The sequence below is a fragment of the Pongo abelii genome, chromosome 5 (assembly GCF_028885655.2).
Source record: "Pongo abelii isolate AG06213 chromosome 5, NHGRI_mPonAbe1-v2.0_pri, whole genome shotgun sequence".
NCBI classification, from domain to species: domain Eukaryota; kingdom Metazoa; phylum Chordata; class Mammalia; order Primates; family Hominidae; genus Pongo; species Pongo abelii.
The window spans coordinates 31390073-31410398 of NC_071990.2; the positions used below are offsets into that span (position 1 = coordinate 31390073).

The following is a 20326-nucleotide window of genomic DNA, read 5'->3' on the forward strand; positions in this document are numbered from 1 at the left end:
GATTCTCGCCGCGGCTGTGGAAGCTCAGGAATCGCGTGTCGCCCACGAAGGCGCCGCTGAGGAACTCAGGGCCCACGTGGTGAAGGCGGAGCCCGGGGGCCTTCAAGTACCCGGGGTGCGGGCCTGGGCTCCGGGAACCGGCACATTGCGGGCGCGAGAGGCGCAGGGAGCCTGGGACCCCGCCCCGCTCCCCTCGGGTCCCCACCCGCCCCCTCTCTCCCGGACGCCCTCGCCCTGCCTCCCCGCGGGGACACAGCCTCCCGGGTTCCCGCCCACGTCCCGCCCGGCACCGGAGCCGCTCACTTGGGAGCTTCTTACTGTGTGGGGGGAGCTGGGGAGGGGACAGAGGGACGGGAACCCGGGGAGGGTGGCGTGGGGCGGCGGCTCTGGGAGAAGTGACCGGAGGAGTATGCAGACCCCAGCCCGGGGCGGAGGCGCCGCGAGAGGAGCTGCTAAGCCCTCCAAGCCGCCCTTTCCCTCTTGCCTCCCCAGCCCGGTTCATCCTGATCGTCTCCTCACAACCCAGTTCTCCACAAGGTCAGGGCCCACAGAGGGGCAGGAAGGGGGTTCCGAGACACAGGATCCGGCTTCTCTGGGTATCTTGGAGTCCAGGAAGGATCCCAGGATCCCCACTTTATGAAGCTCATCCTTCACTGACTCTGATGGCTTCTCTAGAACCCGAGACCAACTGATAAGGGCGTCCTATCTGGACGTCTTATCAGTCCTGGGGGAAAAACAAGAGCAAAGGGTGAGAGGTGGCCATGAGGTCAGGGAAACTCCTGCAGAATTCTCAGGAGAGTGAAATCTTCAGAGCTGCGGCTTTGGCTTCGTTTCTCTTCCCTCCAGCCACCTGTCCTAGAGCTGGAGAAGCTTAAGTTTAAACCAGAGACTTTGGATATTTTCCCTGAGTGACATAATCCTTGTCTTTCTCTCCTGGAGTCGTGGGTCCAGACCATCACAGTGATCCAGTGGGCCCACTCTCCTTCTCTCACTCCAATCTCTCCCTGAGCTGGACTCTCCACCCACCCTCACATTCTGGAAAAGTGCAGTGGTGTGAGCATGGCCCTGGGGCAGAATTGTCTGGGTGCAAACCCGGCTCCATCCCTACTTTTGTGTGATCTTCATTCCTATGGCATTAACTGTGAAAGGGAAAAATAACAGGCACAACCCATGGATGTGTAGTCAGAATAAAATTAATTGGCATTTTTAAAGTGCTAAGACCACTATTTGACACATAGCACAATCAAAGTGTAAAATGTTATCATTCTTGTCATTTCTTTAGGCCCTTTTTCTTGAGCTCTTCCTCTTCTCTTTGGGTTCCCATGAAAATTTACCCTGTTGGAAGTTGATGTCAGCAAGAGACCTCCTGTTGGGAAATGCTGGCTCAGTGTGGGGCCTCCCTTTTAGTAAAGGGAAAAACAGATGGTGGACCAGCTAGTGGGTCAGAGTCCATGTTATTTAAACAAGATCACCTACCTAGAATTAACTCCATTTTGATAAGGACATGCATCTCACAGATAAGGCCAGTGTAATTTATGAGGAGATTGCTTTATTTGTGTAGAACTTACTCTAGTGCTTTTCATAGTCTTGCAACACATTTCAAATCACTGGTTCTCATTTCACACTGACTGCCTCATAGAATGAAGATGATGAGAAGTATCTTCATACTATATTCCCACGTTTGTCTATCGGAGTCACAGTCATATATTACATATGCAGATATTTTTCCTAGAAGTTTGAATTTATTGATATAGATTTTAATCTGGAATAGATAGATATTACCTAACATTTTTGTTTTTATTACCTCTAAGTTACACATGCTTAAGTAGTCACTACTGACACCTATGCATTTTCTCCCTTGGCATGTGACATTGACATAAAAATTGTACATTGTACTTGAGTTTTCAGCAATTATTAATTATGTAATTTGGATCATCCCTCCCATTGAGTACTACTGGATAAGTGGGAAAAGAGTACATATTTGAAAAATCTGATGGAAAGTATGAAGGGGCTAACCAAGCAGTAAAGATTTGCCAGGCCAGGAACCAGGAGAAGGCAGAAATCTAGAAGAGCAAGTTGAGCTGCAGGGCTGCTTTTGTCTTGGGTGATGTTGGCTGCTCTGGGCAGTGTCTGAGACCTTGGAGGGCTAGGTGGATAAAAGCTACATCTAAAGGCTGCGGGTGCATATGTGGCACTGTAAATCCCTGGGATTAGGATGGGTCCCAAAGGGCTGACCCATAAGAGCAACACAGTCAGTTCTCAGGAGTGGCAGCTCAATTTTTGTTTGAGTGGTCCAGCAGTTTTCACTGCTCTTATTAAAAATTGTAATTGAGGATCTTCCCAGTGTCATAAAGAAGAAAAGAAATACACTTAAAAAGGTTTGAAAAGAAGGCACAAAACTCTTATAATTTGCAAATGGTAATGTGCTGAATGCAGAAAATACAAATGATTAGAACACTCTTGAAGTTAATAAGATACATATATAAATATATATATATATATATTTTGAGACGGAGTCTCGCTCTGTCGCCCAGTCTGGAGTGCAGTGGCGCGATCTCGGCTCACTGCAAGCTCCGCCTCCCGGGTTTACTTACACCATTCTGCCTCAGCCTCCCGAGTAGCTGGGACTACAGGCGCCCGCCACCATGCCCAGCTAATTTTTTGTATTTTTAGTAGAGACGGGGTTTCACCATGTTAGCCTGGATGGTCTCGATCTCCTGACGTCATGATCCAGAAGTTAATAAAATATTTTTGCTTGGTAGGTAGAAGAAATTATAGAGCTGTTTTGCACAGAGATAAATGAAAATTTAAAAAAATTGATTCAGCAAAAGTGCGTACATATAAACTTCTAAAACTAAACCTAACAAATTCTATACAAGATAGCAATTGGGATATTTAAAAAACCCTACTGAGTAATAATAGAAAACAGTAATTAAAGAAGACAGTGAATTAACTGAATCAATTTACCAGGATCCTGGCTTGGATGATTCAATATAATAATGACATTAATTTCCTACAGTACTCTAAGAACTCAAATACATCTCAATCCAATGTTTATCAATCATTTTTGTGACACATAGGAAGCCAATTTTAAGCCCTATATCGAAATATGAAAGACAAAAAGTAGCTACGACACTCTAAATAAGAATAAAAAGCAGAAAGAATTTCCTTAGCAGATATTAAGACTTATGTTAGAGTTATTTTAATTAAGAGAGTCAGGATGTTGAGACAGGGATAGTAAACTAGAACTTGGGAACAGAATAGAAAGCCCTGAACGTATGTAAAGCAGAGGCAACATTACAGATCAGCGGGTAAAGGAAAACGATTTAGAAAACAATCTAAGAACAATTGGCTATCTATATGGAACAATGCAATTGTACTCATCTCTTGTAAAAAAATGTGATTGTACTCATCTCTTTACAATAATATAGTAGAATATCTTCATTACTTTAGTGTAGGGAAAGATTTTTATGCAGGTTACAACAAAGTATTAACCCCAGGGTAACCTTTGACAGGATTAAAGACATTAAAGTTGAGCTCCCAGATTATTTGGGGTTTTCCATTCCCCAGTGGACAGTGATAAATGACTAAATGTTCCTCTGGGAAAGGCCTGTAAAAAGAATATATCTCTGGGTGAATTATAGGGTCCTTTCTCAAGGGCACCAGCCTTCTGCTTATTTGAGGGGCTCTGACATATCAACTGACTTTGGTGTAGCTACTGGATAAGAATTTCTGAATACCCAGGACTCAAGGTTGGTGACTTTTTAGCAGACCTAGCAGTTTTTATACCTGTATGTGTCACGTGGCACCTTAATGCCTTGGTGAGGGGGGCATCCTCTCAGCCCTCCAGGGAGATGTGGTTAGGAGATGTTAAGTAGGTTGCACATAATGGATACATTCCCACTTTTCCGTCTCTCTGAGCTGTGTTCAGACACTTTCCTCTGCAGTATGCCTGTGATAGGGATTCTGTTGATATAGGCTAGTGGTTTTCACAAACCGTTGCATATAGCAAAATCTGGAGAGATGATTTGTTTTAATAAACTCAAAGCTCTGGCCTGTTAAATTAGAATAATATCTGGGCCTGTGTAGTTTTGCTACAATTCCCAGATGATTTTGATACATACCAAATATTGAGAACCACTGCTTTGAGCCACTAGCTTTTAACTTGGCTGCTGATTGGAGTCAAACCTGGAGAGTTTTAGGAACAATACTGTTTCCAGGATCCTACTTTTGATGAATTAGATTTAATTGGTTTTACATGTTGATCTAGACCTGGGGCTATTTAAAATCTCCAACGTGATTGAAAGGGCAGTCAAATTTGAGAAACACTGTGCTAGGCCACAGTTGAATTCGGGTTTTAATTAGCTAACCTGGCTGACTATTAACATCACTCTTAGGTGTTCAAAATAACACATTTAATCTAAGATACTGGGTGAAGATCCCATATTAATAAATCCAGGCCAATCATGTCTCATTTCTCCCTGTGTCAATACTGAAAGCTACGGGGAGAAATCCCTCCAACCAGCGCTCCTCATTGCTCTCTCCATGATGATGCTCCCATTTAGCTGATCCCAAATAAAAGCCAGACAGCAAGGTTGCCTTTTGTGGTCCAGCAGGCCATGCAGCACAGTGTCCGGGACACGGAGCAGGGAGGGTACATGGAGCGTCGATCAGGAGGGCACAGAGAAGATACCAGCAGACCTGCCCTCTCCATTGCACTCAAAATTACACTGGATTTCCTAGCTAGTGCAATCAGGCAACAGAATATATCAACTATATGAATTAATAAAAGCTTTAAGCAAAGCCATTGAATTAAAACTATATAAAATTATTTATATTTATACATACCACAACCAACACTGAAATTCAACAAAGAAAGAGATACTGTGAACACTAGCACAATATTTCAAGATCTTTGGAATAAATCTACTAAAAGATGCACAAGTAAAACCAGAAATACTTTATTTAAGAGTATTTAATAAATAAACATTCCATGTTCATGAATTATAAGTCTCAATGTGGCAAAATTTGTCAGTGCTCTCCAAATCTGATTACTGAATGAAATCTCTATTAAAAATAGAATTTTTAAAGGTACTTGGAAAGGTGCCTGTCAAGCTAGGAAAGTTTCCAATCATAGAAAAAACACTCCTGAAGTGAAAACTCAAAATTTATGGATTTACTTCATTGTATAGAGAGACATATTATAAAGCTGTGGATTATCTTGGGATGATGAAGATGTTCTAAAATTAAATATGCAGATTTAAAACTCTGAATATGTGAAAAACCATTGAATTGTATACTTTAGATGGGTGAGTAGTATGTGATTTATATCTGAATAAAGTTTAATGAAGAAAACATAATGAGATATTTCAAAAAATCCACTAGAATTTCTATATTAAAATCATCGAGTTTTCCAAACACTGATGAGAATACAGACCATCAAGATCTACCACACACTGCTTGCCACAGCCACTTTATCTAGCAGTGTGGCATCATCTCTTTGAGTGGGATATCATACACATATACCAGTAACTCCATTCTTAGGTGTATAATTTTGACAGATATGTGCCCATTGTGCCAACATACTAGTGCTAGAAGGCTTGTAACAGCATTGCTTGTAATTTTAAAAATCTGACAACAAATGAAATGACCATAAATGAGAGAAGGGTTAATTTAATATATGATTTATTTATTCAATGAAATGTTACAAATAATAAACATGAATACTCTACAGACACCTATAAAAACTTAGCAAACATACATCTGATCTAAAATGAGGTCTTGTAAGAATATACACAGCATGATTCCATTTGTATGAAATATTCAAAATTTATATAAAATTTGAGATAACCTATGTTGTTTTAGAAATGTATGCATGGGGTAAAGCTTTAAAGAAAGACATGAACAGGATTACTATGAAATCAGAATGAGGGTGAACTCTAACGACAGAAAAGGGATTGTTATTGCTATGGGAATTGGTATGAAAACTTCTGGGGTTTTTTTCTGAGTTTTGTTTCTTTTTCACACGGATCTTCCCTTTAAAACCATGTGTTAAAATGTAAATGTAATTCAAGTCCTTCACTTTTGGTTGTAACTTAACAGTGTAAATTGGTTAAAAAAAAGTAATGTTAATTATTTATCTGTAGTTGGAAAAATTAACCTTTATTCACTAAAGAGATGGGTTTCCCCCTACACCACTCATCAGAGAAGAGACCATGAATTGGAATGGGAACTCGGAATTGTCATCATCCTATAATTCTACTCAGGATTCTGTCCTTAAAACATTGGCACACTGCCGTCCAGCTCCCTTCTGTAGTGATGGAATGCCTATATCTGTGCTGTTCATTATGTCAGTCACCAGCCACCCATGAATTCTAAGTACTTGAAATGTGGCTAGTACAAGTGAGAAACTGGGAAAACCGACTTTTAAAATTAATATAATTTTAATTGATTTAAGTGTAAATAGTGCCTTGTGGACAAGGCAACATTACAAAAACAAAATGCAGCATCCACTGTCTCTGTCTTTTTGTTCAGCCGTCCATTGTGTGAATGACAGCCTCATTGTTACCAACTTTGAAAAGACCCCATTTCAAAGAAAAATGGAATTTCAGCTTCTTCAGGGGTGAGACTTTCTTGAACTCAGCATCTAATAAAATACCCAAACCACACGAAAGGACCCTGTTTATCTCTGTTCTCTCTGGGTATAGAAAAATATGCTGAATTCTTAGTTGTGTGCAAAATAAAAGGGTTTTCAATAGGAAATTTTTCTGTAAGGTGAGAAATTTATTCTAAATATAGTGCTCTAATTTCAAATGTTTTATCCAATTTGCTTATAATTATTACTATTTGGCTACTATAGTGTAAATATTTTTCAAATCATCTGAAATTTAAAAATATAGCAAGATAATTCTATGCTGTGTGTGAAAAGGATTAAAAACAAGGTAAGCCTGTGTTAGCTTGGTAAATTACTACAATGTAAGAGTGTTGTACAATGTACCAAGTTTAATGTAAAAGATGATGAACACCTCACACAGCCCATTAAATTAATCAGAAACATTTCACTGTGAATGTGGAAGGGAAGATGAACAGAATTTTAAACACATTGGGTGTGTACAGAGGATCAGGATCTTGAATTTAGCATCACTTTTATATTTTTTTATTTACTTAGAGAGACTTTAGCACTTACTATGTCTCAGGCACTTTTCTAGATGCTTTTGATGCATTAAAACACATTTAATCCTTGTACCAACTTTAAGAAGCAGCCACCATGCTAATCCCAATTTACGGATGAGTAGTAACTTTGCGTAACTCCAGCCAAGGGCGTGATAAGCTTCTACAGTTCTTCTGTAGTTTTTATTCCTAAAACATGTCTTTCATTCATCTTTTTTTCTAATTAATATTCAAATGTATCTAGCAACTTGTTATGTTTTGTAGGATAACTTTTTTGTCATTCATTCTACAATGATTTAGCTTAGCATTAAAAGTTTATGGAATTTCCTTTTAGTTTGTAAATTAGAAACAAGGTAGGCATTTACTTCTTGTTGATATTCCCCAAACTTCATTGTACACAACACCTTCTCTCAAATGGGATCTCACAGAATCAGTTCAAGGTTGAACTCCTAACACTAAAATTTTACATTAAAATTGTATTCTCTCTCTGTTGCCCAGGCTGGAGTGCAGTGGCACCATCATAGCTTGCTGCAGCCTTGAACTCCTGGACTGAAGGAACCTCCTGCCTCAGGCTCTTGAGTAGCTGGGACTACAAGGCATGCATCACCATGCCTGGCTTGATATTTTCTTTTATCAGATAGCAGAGTGAAGCACTTGCATTACAAAAATAAAATACATAAAAATTACGATGACTTTGCCAATCTAACATATCACTTCAAATGGTAGTGGTGAAATTAGGAGCCAGTCAGCCACTTTCACACATGTTTTTCACAATGAAATTTTAAAGGCAGTGTCATTGTTTACTTCTACTACTGCTTATAGGTTTAGCTGTGGCCCTGCTATAGAGTTTGTTAAGAAAACTTCCCTGAGTTGTTTTAAATGGTCTTTTGAAAGCCAAATGCTGCAATCCTATATTCACTGGAATTGGGAACAAAAGATACATTTCTAGGTTTTATTTTATTATAACTTAAAATCTTAGTGATGGTAGGATTATTTTTCCTTATTGATTTTTTTCTAATATATTTAAAGCATTGATAATTGTGTTCAGTCAGTTGTATTTTATGCTGAATCATATGACCATGTGAGGAAAGCAGATTTTTGGACTTTTAGCTCATCTTGACCAGAGGGATCAGTAAAAATCTGGAATGAAGAATTTCTTCCTGTGCACACCTTTTTTCTTGTGTGCATTGCCCCTCATTCACACTTCTGTGCATTCACACGTTTGTGATTGCAATTTTTTGTATTAATTTGGAATCATTTATTAATTCCACAGTCAAGTTAATAAAATGGTTAAAAATAAATTTTACATGAATTTCCTCAAAATTCATTACTTGATCCATTTATTCATTCTAAACCCATGTCAAATACCATTCTTTAAACCTCATCTTGTATTAAAGGTATTTTCATTTATTAATTCAATCAAATGGCATTGAAATTTGTAGCAAGAGGCATCTAAGAAGGCAGAATGTTTCTATCTGTTCTGGGACTAACAGGGGTAGAAAGATGTGAAAGGCAGAGGGAAAACAGGCCTCACAGAGGCAGCCCAGATATAATGACACCTGCCTCCCTGGCCAGAAGCCAACTTCCAGGATCCAGGATTCAAGATTCCGGAGTAAAGTGTCCCGATATTCAGAAGGCTTCCTGGTCTCTCTTGAATTCAGTGCTCATTTGGCCAGGGCTAAGAACCTCACACACTTTGGTTTGAGGATCCAAGCATAGAATGTGGCTGTCTCTGGGACATTTCATGCTAAAGAAGCCCAGCACATATAGACAAACGGTCTAGAGGGCACCAGCCACCCTTCCATGGAGCTCTGTTCAAGGCACCTCCCCGTGCTCCATTACTTATGTTGGCCGTGTCCTCAGGAGTTTAGAGAAATGGCCATGTTGTCTCTGAGTGGAAGTGAGGGGAGGCCACCAGGATAGTCAGGATTTTGAATCCCTGTGTCCTTTCCCTCCATCTCTACCAGAGACCACTTGTGGAAGTCCAAGAAAAAAAAGACATGAATGTCAGAGGTGAATCCAGGACCATGGATCCATTGTGGTCAGGGGACTGAAGCCAAGTGGCCCAACAGTGATGAAGTCTATGAGGCCTTGGTCACCTCAAAGCTCCCCCCATTAGGAGCTGCCTCTTATTGCCATCAGGGACCCCAGGAGCTGGACATGACATGCTTCGTCATTTCTCATGAGGAGCTGGAGAGGTGCCAGAACATACAGACCTTAATCAAATTGGAGCCAGAGTGGAGTCAGGTAAAACTCTCCATTGGGCAGTATAATATGTTTGTTTTAATTTGCTACAGCTGCCATAACAAAGTACCACACGCTGAGTGACTTAAACAACAGAAATTCATTGTCTCACAGTTCTGGAGGCTGGAAGCTCAAGATCATGGTGTTGGCAGTGCTGATTTCTTCTGGGGCTTCTTTCCTTGGCTTGTAGATGTGTTCTCTTTATGTCTTCACATGGTCATTCTTCTGTATGTGTCTGTGTCTAATCTTCTCTTTTTGTAAGGACACTAGTCACATTGAATTAGGGCACACTCATATGACCTCATTTTACCTTAATGACCTCCTTAAAGACCTCTCCAAATGCAGTCACTTTCTCAGGTACTGGGGGTTAGGACATCAACGTGCCAGTTTTGGGTGGATACAATTTAGCACATAACAGTCTGATTATCCTTGAGATTGCATTTTCTAAAGAATAAAATAGAGTAAATCTCTTTGGCTCTTGATACTCTGAAGTTTTGTCCTTGCAATGAGAACAAAAAAACGGAGAGCCAAAGGTTGGTGTCACCCACAGGGTGAGCCCTCCCTAACTCTGGCTGCCCCAAGACCCGGTGCTGTGTCATAACAGAAAGCCTTCCTCCATTCTAGTGATTCCAGTACCAGATTTTCAACTGGGAAGAGGATGGTCTCCCAGGGGAACAACTTCTCCTGCTGTGCAGGCTTATTTTCTTTATATTTAGAGGATAAAAAAAGTTGACATAATAAAAAGAACATATTTGTCAAATTTTTTTGGTAATCATTTTGATATCCTCATCAATACCCCATATTGTGATGAATATGTTGGCTTCATTTTGGTGGAAGGGACGTGACGTTGGTCCTTTTGAGCCAGAATTTTCTGGGCCTTTCCATGGGATTCAGTTTCTGCCATGGTGGATAAGGGGAGAGCTCTTGGTGTAGGGTTTGGTCTTTATAATGAACCATGCTGTTTGGGCATCAGATTTATCTCTGGAAACTTGAAGGTTAGGCAGGAGTGCGACCCTCCTCCCCATTCAAAAGGTCAGGGTAGAGCAGGTTCTTGTTCAGGGCGCAGTGAGTGAGAGAAGGGAAAGTGACAGAGCATTCTTTCACCTTTTTGTGACATGCATGCATCCAAGTCTCTGGTGTTTTAAATAACTGAAACTGAGAGCTAGATCCACTTATCTATAAAGTAGAACTGTGGAGAAGGAAGCATATCATCCCTGCCACTGGAGAGATCCCTGAAGAGAGATTTGTGAGACCCCATTTTATCGAAAATGACACAAAATTTCATCAAAATAAAGTGAAATTGTGGCTGTAGATGGGGTTTTATTTAGAGCTTCGACTCCCCACCTGCTTCCTAAGACACGATCCTTCCCCAGGATACTATAGAATCACAGGGCTTAGACTGGAGGGGTAAGGCGTGATGGTGTTCTTCCTGTCTGGCAGATAGGATGTTTTGGATTGCATGTATTTTCCAAAGACGGCTGCAAAAATATCTAAATATCTTCCATCGCACTTGCTTTTCTTTAGTTTGACCCACCACTCCCTCATCAAGAGGTAAGGTCTCTCCACTCCTTAAACATAAGCAGATCTGATATCTGCGTTACCCAATAAAATATGGCAGAAGTGTGGCTGTGTCAGTCTGGGCACTGCTGTTAACCATCCTGCCTGCGTCTGGTTCCTTCCATTTCAATCCCTGGACCATGTAACACTCCCAGGCCATCATCTGAGCCCAGCCAACACATAGAACCCTATAAGACATCATTAAAAATTCTTAGTTACTATTTTCATGAATATCCTTCCCTATCCTTCCAATTTCAACCTCTGTGTGTCATTAGATCCAAAGTGAGAATCTTTTTTTTTTTTTTTTTTTTGAGATGGAGTCTCACTCTGTTGCCCAGGCTGGAGTGCAGTGGTACGATCTTGGCTCACTGAAACCTCTACCTCCCTGGTTCCAGCAATTCTCCTGCCTTAGCCTCCCTTGTAACTGAGATTACAGGCACCTGCCACTACGCCCAGCTAATTTTTTTCTATTTTTAGTAGAGACAGGGTTTCATCATGTTGGCCAGGCTGGTCTCGAACTCCTGACCTCGTGATCTGCCCCACGGTCTCCCAAAGTGCTGGGATTAAAAGTGTAAGCCACCGTGCCCAGCCATATTCTTTTTATTCTATCCATTGTGATAATCTCTGAATTCTGATTGGGGAGTTTAATCCATTTATGTTTACATTTAAAGTAATTACTGATAAGGAAGGATTTACTTCTGTAATTGTGATGTTGGTTTTATGCATGTCTTATAGCTGTTTTGTCTCTCATCTCCTTCATTCCAACCTTCTTTTGTTTTTAGTCATTTTTCATTTAGTCGATTTTTTTCTAGTGATATGTTTTAATTGCCTTCTCATTTTCTTTTGTCTTTGTTTTATGTATGTTTCTTTGTGATTACTATGGTATTATATATAACAATACAGTTACAACAATCTTGAATTGAAACCAACATGAAACTGTGCTTCTTTACATCTTTTCCCACCCCTCATTTTATGTTATTGATGTCACAAGTTACACCTCGGCAGGCTGGCAGGCTGGAAAGTCATGATGTTGCAGCCTTCAGTCTAAAATTTGCAGACCAGGCTGGCAGATTGGAAACCTAAAGTGTAGTTGCTACTGTCATCTTGAGGCAGAATTTTTTCTTCTCTGGGAAGACTCACATTTCGCCCAAAGGCCTTCAAGTGATTCAAAAAGTCCCACCCACATTTTTTAGGGTAATTTCCTTTTCATGAAATCAACTGATATCAGATTTTAATCACAACTGCAAAACACAATCATATCAACATATAAATTTAGAGTTTGATTAAATAACTAGGTGCTATGGTTTAGTAAAATTGACACATAAGACCCACCATCCCAGTCCATGCTTGTGAACTTGGCACCCATTAACATTTTCCTTAAACCTTACTTCGTCTCCAAATAAATACAATTATAAAGTCTTACTTTTGCCAAAGATGATACAATTAGCTTGCATCCAACTAAAAACAGACTAACCCTTTCCTCAGAAAAAGATACAAACTGAATGCATGATATGCACTCTTCTCTTTGATATACTGTAACCTAAATACCATGTGTAATAAAAGTTAAACTTTCATTAATAAAAGGGAATTATTGTTAGCATATCTCATGTTTTATTACAAATGATCAGGAAAAGATGAAAAGAAAGGTATTTGTTCAATACATGTATGGATACATACACACAGACATAAATATCATTATAAAAACATTAAGAAGTAATGCTGATAACATTTACTGTCTTTATTTCTGTAAGTGCTCACATGGTTACAGCTGGTTATTTATTTATTTATTTATTTACTTATTTATTTGAGACAAGATCTTGTTCTGTTGCCCAGCCTGGAGTGCAGTGGCATTGCCTCGGCTCAGTGTAACCTCCACCTCCTGGGCACAAGTGATCCTCCTACCTCAACCTCTTAAGTAGCTGGGGCTACAAGCACACCACCAAGTCTGACTAATTTTTTGTATTTATTTTCGGTAGAGATGGAGTTTCAGCATTTTGCTCAGGTTGGTCTCACATTCCTAGACTTAAGCAATCCACCTGCCTCAGCCTCCCAAAGTGCTGGGGTTACAGGCATGAGCCACTGTGCTGGCCACAACTAGTATTTATAAATACTTTTTTTGTTGTTTTTCACTAACCATCCCATATTCCCATTGCTTTCAGCAAGTCTGTCAGCTGATCAGGTTTCTTTTCCTGCTTGGGTGACTCAAACCTTCATTCCTGAAGGGTATGGGTCATTAGTAGTCCTACCTGACTTGGGTTGTTGTAGTTTTTATTGACTTTAATTATAGGGCAGAGTATTACTAAGGGATGCTCTAAAAGATCTCCTGTGTTCCAGACACAGTCCTATTTACTGCCATTGTGTAGTAGCAGACCAATTCCCCCTGATGACCAGGACCAATCACCCCAGACAGTGCAGTAACTGCTTCCTTTGTTGATTCAGAATCATGAGGAGCTGAAGGGCCCAGGTGGCTGTCTTAGCTTCCAGCTCAACGGTTCATTTCTGTGTCTCCTGAGGGAGCATTCTTCCTTTTGTAAACCTCTAGATCCTGATCCTGTTCCTCCTGACTGGGCAAGACCTCCCAACCAGGGTCTCCAGCACCTCCTACAGGTGTGTTCAGGCTGGCAACAGGTCTGTACTTTCCTGGAACACACCTCCCAGAGGAAGGGGCAGACTGCCATCTTTGCTGTTACATAGCCTTGACTGGTGATACCTTCAGGTACTGGAAAATCTGAGGCAACTAGGGACTGTAGCAGGCCCCTAGCAAGCTGCGGCAGCCCTACAGAAAAGTGGCCAGACTGTTAAAAGAGAAAACAAAAAAAGAGAAAAAAAAATCCACTCAAAGGTCAGCAACCTCAAAGATTGAGGGTAGATAAGCCCACAGAGATGAGAAGGAATCAGCAAAAGAATCTGGTAACCAACCTGATAGAGCTGAAAAACACTCTATAAGAGTTTCATAGTGCCCTCACAAGTATTAATAGCAGAATACAGCAAGTGGAGAAAAGAATCTCAGTGCTTGAAGACTGGCTTTCTGAAATAAGATAAGAAGACAAGTCTAGAGAAAAAAAATGAAAAGGAATGAACAAAACATCTGAAAAACGTGGGATTATGTAAAGAAACTGAATGTACGAATGATTGGTGTACCTGAAAGAGATGGGGAGAATGGAACCAATTTGGAAAACATTTCAGGATATGATCCATGAGAACTTCCCCAACCTAACTAGACAGGCCAACATTCAAATTCAGAAATGCAGAGGACCCCAGTAAATTACTCCATGAGAAGATCATCCCCAAGACAAATAATCATCAGATTCTCCAAGGTTAAAATGAAAGAAAAAATGTCAAAGGCATCCAGAGAGAAAGGCCAGATCACCTACAAAGGGAAGCCCATCAGACTAACAGTGGATCTCTCAGTGGAAATCCTACAAGACAGAAGAGATTGAGGGCCAATATTCAACATTCTTAAAGAAAAGAGTCTCCAACCCAGAATTTCATATCCAACCAAATTAAGCTTCATAAGCAAAGAAGAAATCAGATCGTTTTCAAGCAAACAAATGCCAAGGGAATTCATTACTACCAGACCTGCGTACAAGAACTCCTGAAGGATGCACTAAATATGGAAAGACAGTTACCAGCCACTACAAAAACACAATGAAGTACACAGACTAGTGACACAATAAAGCAACCACATAAGCAAGTCTGCAAAGTAACTAGTTAACATCATAATGACAGGATCAAATCCATATATATCAATACTAACCCTAAATGTAAATGGGCTAAATGCCCCATTTAAAAGACATAGAGTGGCAAGCTGGATAAAGAACCAAGACCAATCAGTATGCTGTCTTCAATACACCCATTTCACATGCAATGACACACATAGGCTCAAAATAAAAAGATGGAAGAAAATTTACCAAGTAAATGGAGAGCAGAAAAAAAGCCACGATTGCAACCCTTGTTTCTGACAAAACAGGCGGTAAACCAAAAGAGATTAAAAAAGACAAAGAAGGGCATTACATAATGGTAAAGGGTTCAATTCAACAAGGAGATCTAACTATCTGAAATATATATGCATCCTATATAGGAACACCCAGATTCATAAAGTAGGTTCCTAGAGACCTTCAAAGAAACTTACAATCTCACACAATAATAGTAAGAGATTTTAATACTCCACTGACAATATTAGACAGATCATCAAGAAAGAAAATTGACAAAGATATTCAGGACCTGAACTCAGCCCTGGATCAAATGGACCTGATAAATAGCTACAGAAGTCTTCACCTCAAAGCAACGGAATATACATTTTTTACATTGTCACATGGCACTCTAAAATCGATCACACAATTGGAAGTAAAACTCTCCTCAGCAAATGCAAAAGAACTGAAATCATAACAAATAGTCACTTGGACCACAGTGCAATCAAATTCAAAATAAAGACTAAGAAATTCACTCAAACCATACAATTACATAGAAACTGAATTACCTGTTCTTGAATGACTTTTGGGTAAATAATGAAATTAAGGCACAAATCAAGAAGTTCTTTGAAGATAATAAGAACAAAGATACAATGTACCAGAATCTCTGGGAAACAGCTAAGGCAGTTTTAAGAGAGAAATTTATAGCATTAAATGCCCACATCAAAAAGTTAGAAAGATTTCAAGTTAACAACCTAAAATCACGACCAAAAGAACTTGAGAACCAAAAGCAAACATATCCCAAAGCTAGCAGAAGACAAGACATAATAATAAAAAAATTAACAAAGGTATTGTCTCCTGAAGGAGACAGAGACATGAAAAACCACTCAAAAGATCAACGAATTCAGGAGGGTTTTTTTTGTTTTATTTTGTTTTTTGTTTTTGTTTTTGTTTTTGAGATGGAGTTTCACCTTGTTACTCAGGCAGGAGTGCAGTGGTGTGATCTCGGCTCACTGCAACCTCCACCTCCCAGGTTCAAGCGATTCTCCTGCCTCAGCCTCTCAAGTAGCTGGGATTATAGGCATGTGTCACCATGCTCAATTAATTTTTTTGTATTTTTAATAGAGATGGGGTTTCTCCATGTTGGTCAGGCTGGTCTTGAACTCCTGACCTCAGGTGATCTGCCTGCTTCAGCCTCCCAAAGTGCTGGGATTGCAGGCATGAGGCCAACGCTCCTGGCCTAGGTTTCTTTTTTTAATTAATAAAATCAATAGAACCCTAGCTAGGCTAGTAAAGAAGAAAAGAAAGAAGATGCCAATAAACACAATTAGAAACAATAAGAGGGACATTACCATTGACCCCACAGAAATTCAAGCAACCACCAGAAAATATTATGAACACCTCTATGCAAATAAACTAGAAAATCTAGAAGACAAGGATCAATTCCTGGATACATGCACCTGCCCCCTCCAAGACTGAACCAGGAAGAAATTGAATCACTGAACAGACTAATAATGAGTTCTGAAATTAAGGTAGTAATAAAGAGCCTACCAACCAAAAAAAAGCCCAGAACCAGATGATTGACAGGCAAATTCTATTAGATGTACAAAGAAGATCTGGTACTATTACTACTGAAACTATTCCAAAAAAAAAAAAAATGAGGAGGAGAGAATTCTCCCTAACTCATACTATTAGGCCAGTATCATCCTGATACCAAAATGTGGCAGAGATACCACAACAACAAAAAAGAAAACTTCAAGCCAATATTCTTGATGAACATTGATGCAAAAATCTTCGACAAAATGCTGGCAAGTCGAATCCAGCAGCACATCAAAAAGCTTATCCGCTACAATCAAGTAGCATTCATCCCCAGTATGCAAGGTTTGTTCAACATATGTAAATTAATAAATGTGCCTCATTATATAAACAGAACTAAAGACAAAAACCACACGATTCTCTCAGTAGATGCAGAAAGGGTTTTTGATAAAATTCGACATCTACTCATCTTTTAAAAAAACTTTCAATAAACTAGATAGTGAAGGAACACACTTCAAAATAATAAAAGCCAATTATGAGAAACCCACAGCGAGCATCATACTGATGGGCAAAAGCTGGAAGCATTCCCCTTGAAAACTGACAGAAGACAAGGATGCCTTCTCTCACTACTCCTATTCAACATAGTATTGGAAGTTCTGGTCAGGACAATCAGGCAAAAGAAATAAATAAAGCGTATTCAAATAGGAAGAGAGGAAGTCAAACTATTCCTCTTTGCAGATTACATGATTCTATAACTAGAAAAACCCACAGTCTCAGCCCAAAAGCTTTTAAAGCTGATAAACAACTTCAGCAAAGTCTCAGGATACAAAATCAATGTGAGAAAATTACTAGCATTTCTACACACCAACAACAGGCAAACTGAGAGCCAAATCAGGAATGAACTCCCATTCACAAATGCCACAAAAAGAATACAATACCTAGGAACACAGCTAACTTGGGAGGTAAAAGGTCTCTACAAGGAGAACTAAAAACCACTGTTCAAAGAAATCAGAGATGATGCAAACAAATGGAAAAACTTCCTATGCCCATGGATAGGAAGAATCTATATTGTGAAAATGGCCATACTGCCCAAAGCAATGTATAGATTCAATGCTATTCCTATCAAACTGCCACTGACATTTTTTTTTTTTTTTTTGAGACAGAGTCTTGCTCTGTCACCCAGGCTGGAGGGCAGTGGCGCGATCTCGGCTCACTGCAAGCTCTGCCTCCTGGGTTCACGCCATTCTCCTGCCTCAGCCTCCCAAGTAGCTGGGACTACAGGCACCTGCCACCACGCCCAGCTAATTTTTTGTACTTTTAGTAGAGACAGGGTTTCATCCTGTTAGCCAGGATGGTCTCGATCTCCTGACGTCGTGATCTGCCTGCCTCGGCCTCCCAAAGTGCTAGGATTACAGGTGTGAGCCACCACGCCCGGCCACTACCACTGACATTCTTCACAGAACTAGAAAAAACTATTTTAAAATTCACCTGGAGCCAAAAAAGAGCCTGAATAGCCAAGGCAATCCTAAACAAAAGGAACAAAGCTGGAGGTATTACACTACCTGATTTTTTTTTTTTTTTTTGAGACGAAGTCTCACCCTGTTGTCCAGGCTGGGATGCAACGGTGTGATCTCGGCTCACTGCAACCTCCGCCTCCTGGATTCAAGTGATTCTCCTTTTCTCAGCCTCCTGAGTAGCTGGGATTACAGGCACGTGCCACCATGCCCAGCTAAGTTTTTGTATCTTTAGTAGAGATGGGGTTTCACCTTGTTGATCAGACTGGTCTCGAACTCCTGACCTCATGATCCACCTGCCTCTGCCTCCCAAAGTGCTGGGATTACAGGTGTGAGCCACCACGTCCAGCCTACACTACCTGATTTCAACTATACTTCAAGGTTACAGTAACCAAAACAGCATGGTACTGGTACAAAAACAGACATATAGACCAATGGAACAGAACAGAGAACCCGGAAATAAGACCACACACCTACAACTATGATCTTTGACAAACCTGACAAAAACAAGCAATGGGGAAAGGATTCCTTATTCATAAATGGTGCTGGGATAACTGGCTAGCCATATGCAGAAGATTAAAACTGAACCCCTTTCTTACACCATATACCAAAATCACCTCAAAATGAATTAAAGACTTAAATGTAAGATCCAAAACTGTAAAAACCCTAACACAACCTAGGCAATACCATTCAGGACATAGGCATGGGCAACGATTTCACGACAAAGACGCCGAAAGCAAGTGCAACGAAAGCAAAAATTGTCAAATGGGATCTAATTCAACTAAAGAGCTCTGCACAGCAAAAGAAACTATCAACAGAGTAAACAACCTACAGAGTGGGGGAAAACTTTTTGCAAACTATGCATCCAACAAAAGTCTAATATCTATAAGGAACTTAAACAAATTTACAAGAAAAAAACAAAACAACCCCATTAAAAAGTGGGCAAAGCATATGAACAGGCACTTCTCAAAAGAAGACATACCTGCAGCCAACAAACATGAAAAAATGCTCAACATCACTAATGATTAGAGAAATGCAAATCAAAACCACAGTGAGATGCCATTTCACACCAGTCAGAATGGCTATTATTAAAAAGTAAAAAAATAACAGATGTTGGCAAAGTTGTGGAGAAAAAGGAATACTTATACACTGTTGGTGGGAGTGCAAATTAGGTCAGCCATTGCGGAAGACAGTGTAGTGATTTCTTGAAGACCTAAAGACAGAAATACCATTATACCCAAAGGAATATAAATCATTCTATTATTAAGACATAGGCACACATATGTTCATTGCAGCACTATTCACAGTAGCAAAGACATGGAATCAACTTAAATGCCCATCATTTTAAACTGGATAAAGAAAATGTGATACATGTATATCATGGAATACTATGCAGCCAGAAAAAGGAATGTGATCATGTCCTTTGCAGAGACATGGATGGAGCTGGAAGCCATTATCCTTAGCAAACTAATGCAGAAACAGAAAACCAAATACTGCATATTCTCACTTATAAGTGGGAGCTAAATGATGAGAATGCATGGAGACATAGAGGGGAATAGCACACACTGGGGCCTTTCAGAAGGTGGAAGGTGGGAGAAAGAAGAGGATCAGGAAAAATAACTAATGGGTACTAGGTTTAAAACCTGGGTGATTAAATAATCTGTGTACCAAACTCCCAGAACACAAGTTTACTTATAAAACAGCCTGCACTTGTACCCCTGAACTGAAAATAAAAGTTAAAAAAAGGAACCGATCTGTGGATTTTCCCTGTTACTGAGTAGGTCTATTTCAATTATGCAAACCAGCACTAAGGAAATAATCACAGGGTGGTCAGGGGCCCACTGGAACCACTGTGAGAATGGTTCACGGATGTTAGGGCTTCAGGTTTTCTATTCTTTCTAATTTAATCTTGTTAGGTTGTTTGTTTCCAGGAATTTATCCATTTCCTCCAGGTTTTCCAGTTTATCAGTACAAAGTTGTTCATAATAGTCTCTGATGGTCTTTTGTACTTTTGCAATATCAGTTGTAATGTTTCTCTTGTTTCTGATTTTGTTTGAGTCTGTTAGAAATAAAGCTCGAAGTTGCAAAGAAAATGAGCACTTGAAGAAAGGATTTCTCAGCAAGGCAGTTTTTACTTCTGCAGAAGGGTGCTACCCATACGCCTGATTGCCACGAGAGCACCCAGAACAAGGGAAAGCAGGGGTTTTTATTCCTAACGCAAGTTGTTTCTACTATTGTGTCCTGTCTCCATTGGCTGGAGCTGGACCGCACAGTCTAAACTGATCCCGGTTGGCTAAAAACTTTAACTTTCCTAAAAAAGGTAAAGGTGCAATGGGGAACAAAGGAAAGGAGGGGGTCACTTATGGGAAACCAGGAAGACAATAATATTTCCAA

At 39.9% G+C, this 20326-nt stretch overlaps 1 pseudogene; it reads left to right on the forward strand.

Moving 5' to 3' along the window:
- The first annotated feature begins 16654 nt into the window (after window positions 1-16654).
- Window positions 16655-20326, forward strand: part of LOC129059813 (uncharacterized) — a 30096-nt pseudogene continuing 26424 nt past the window's right edge.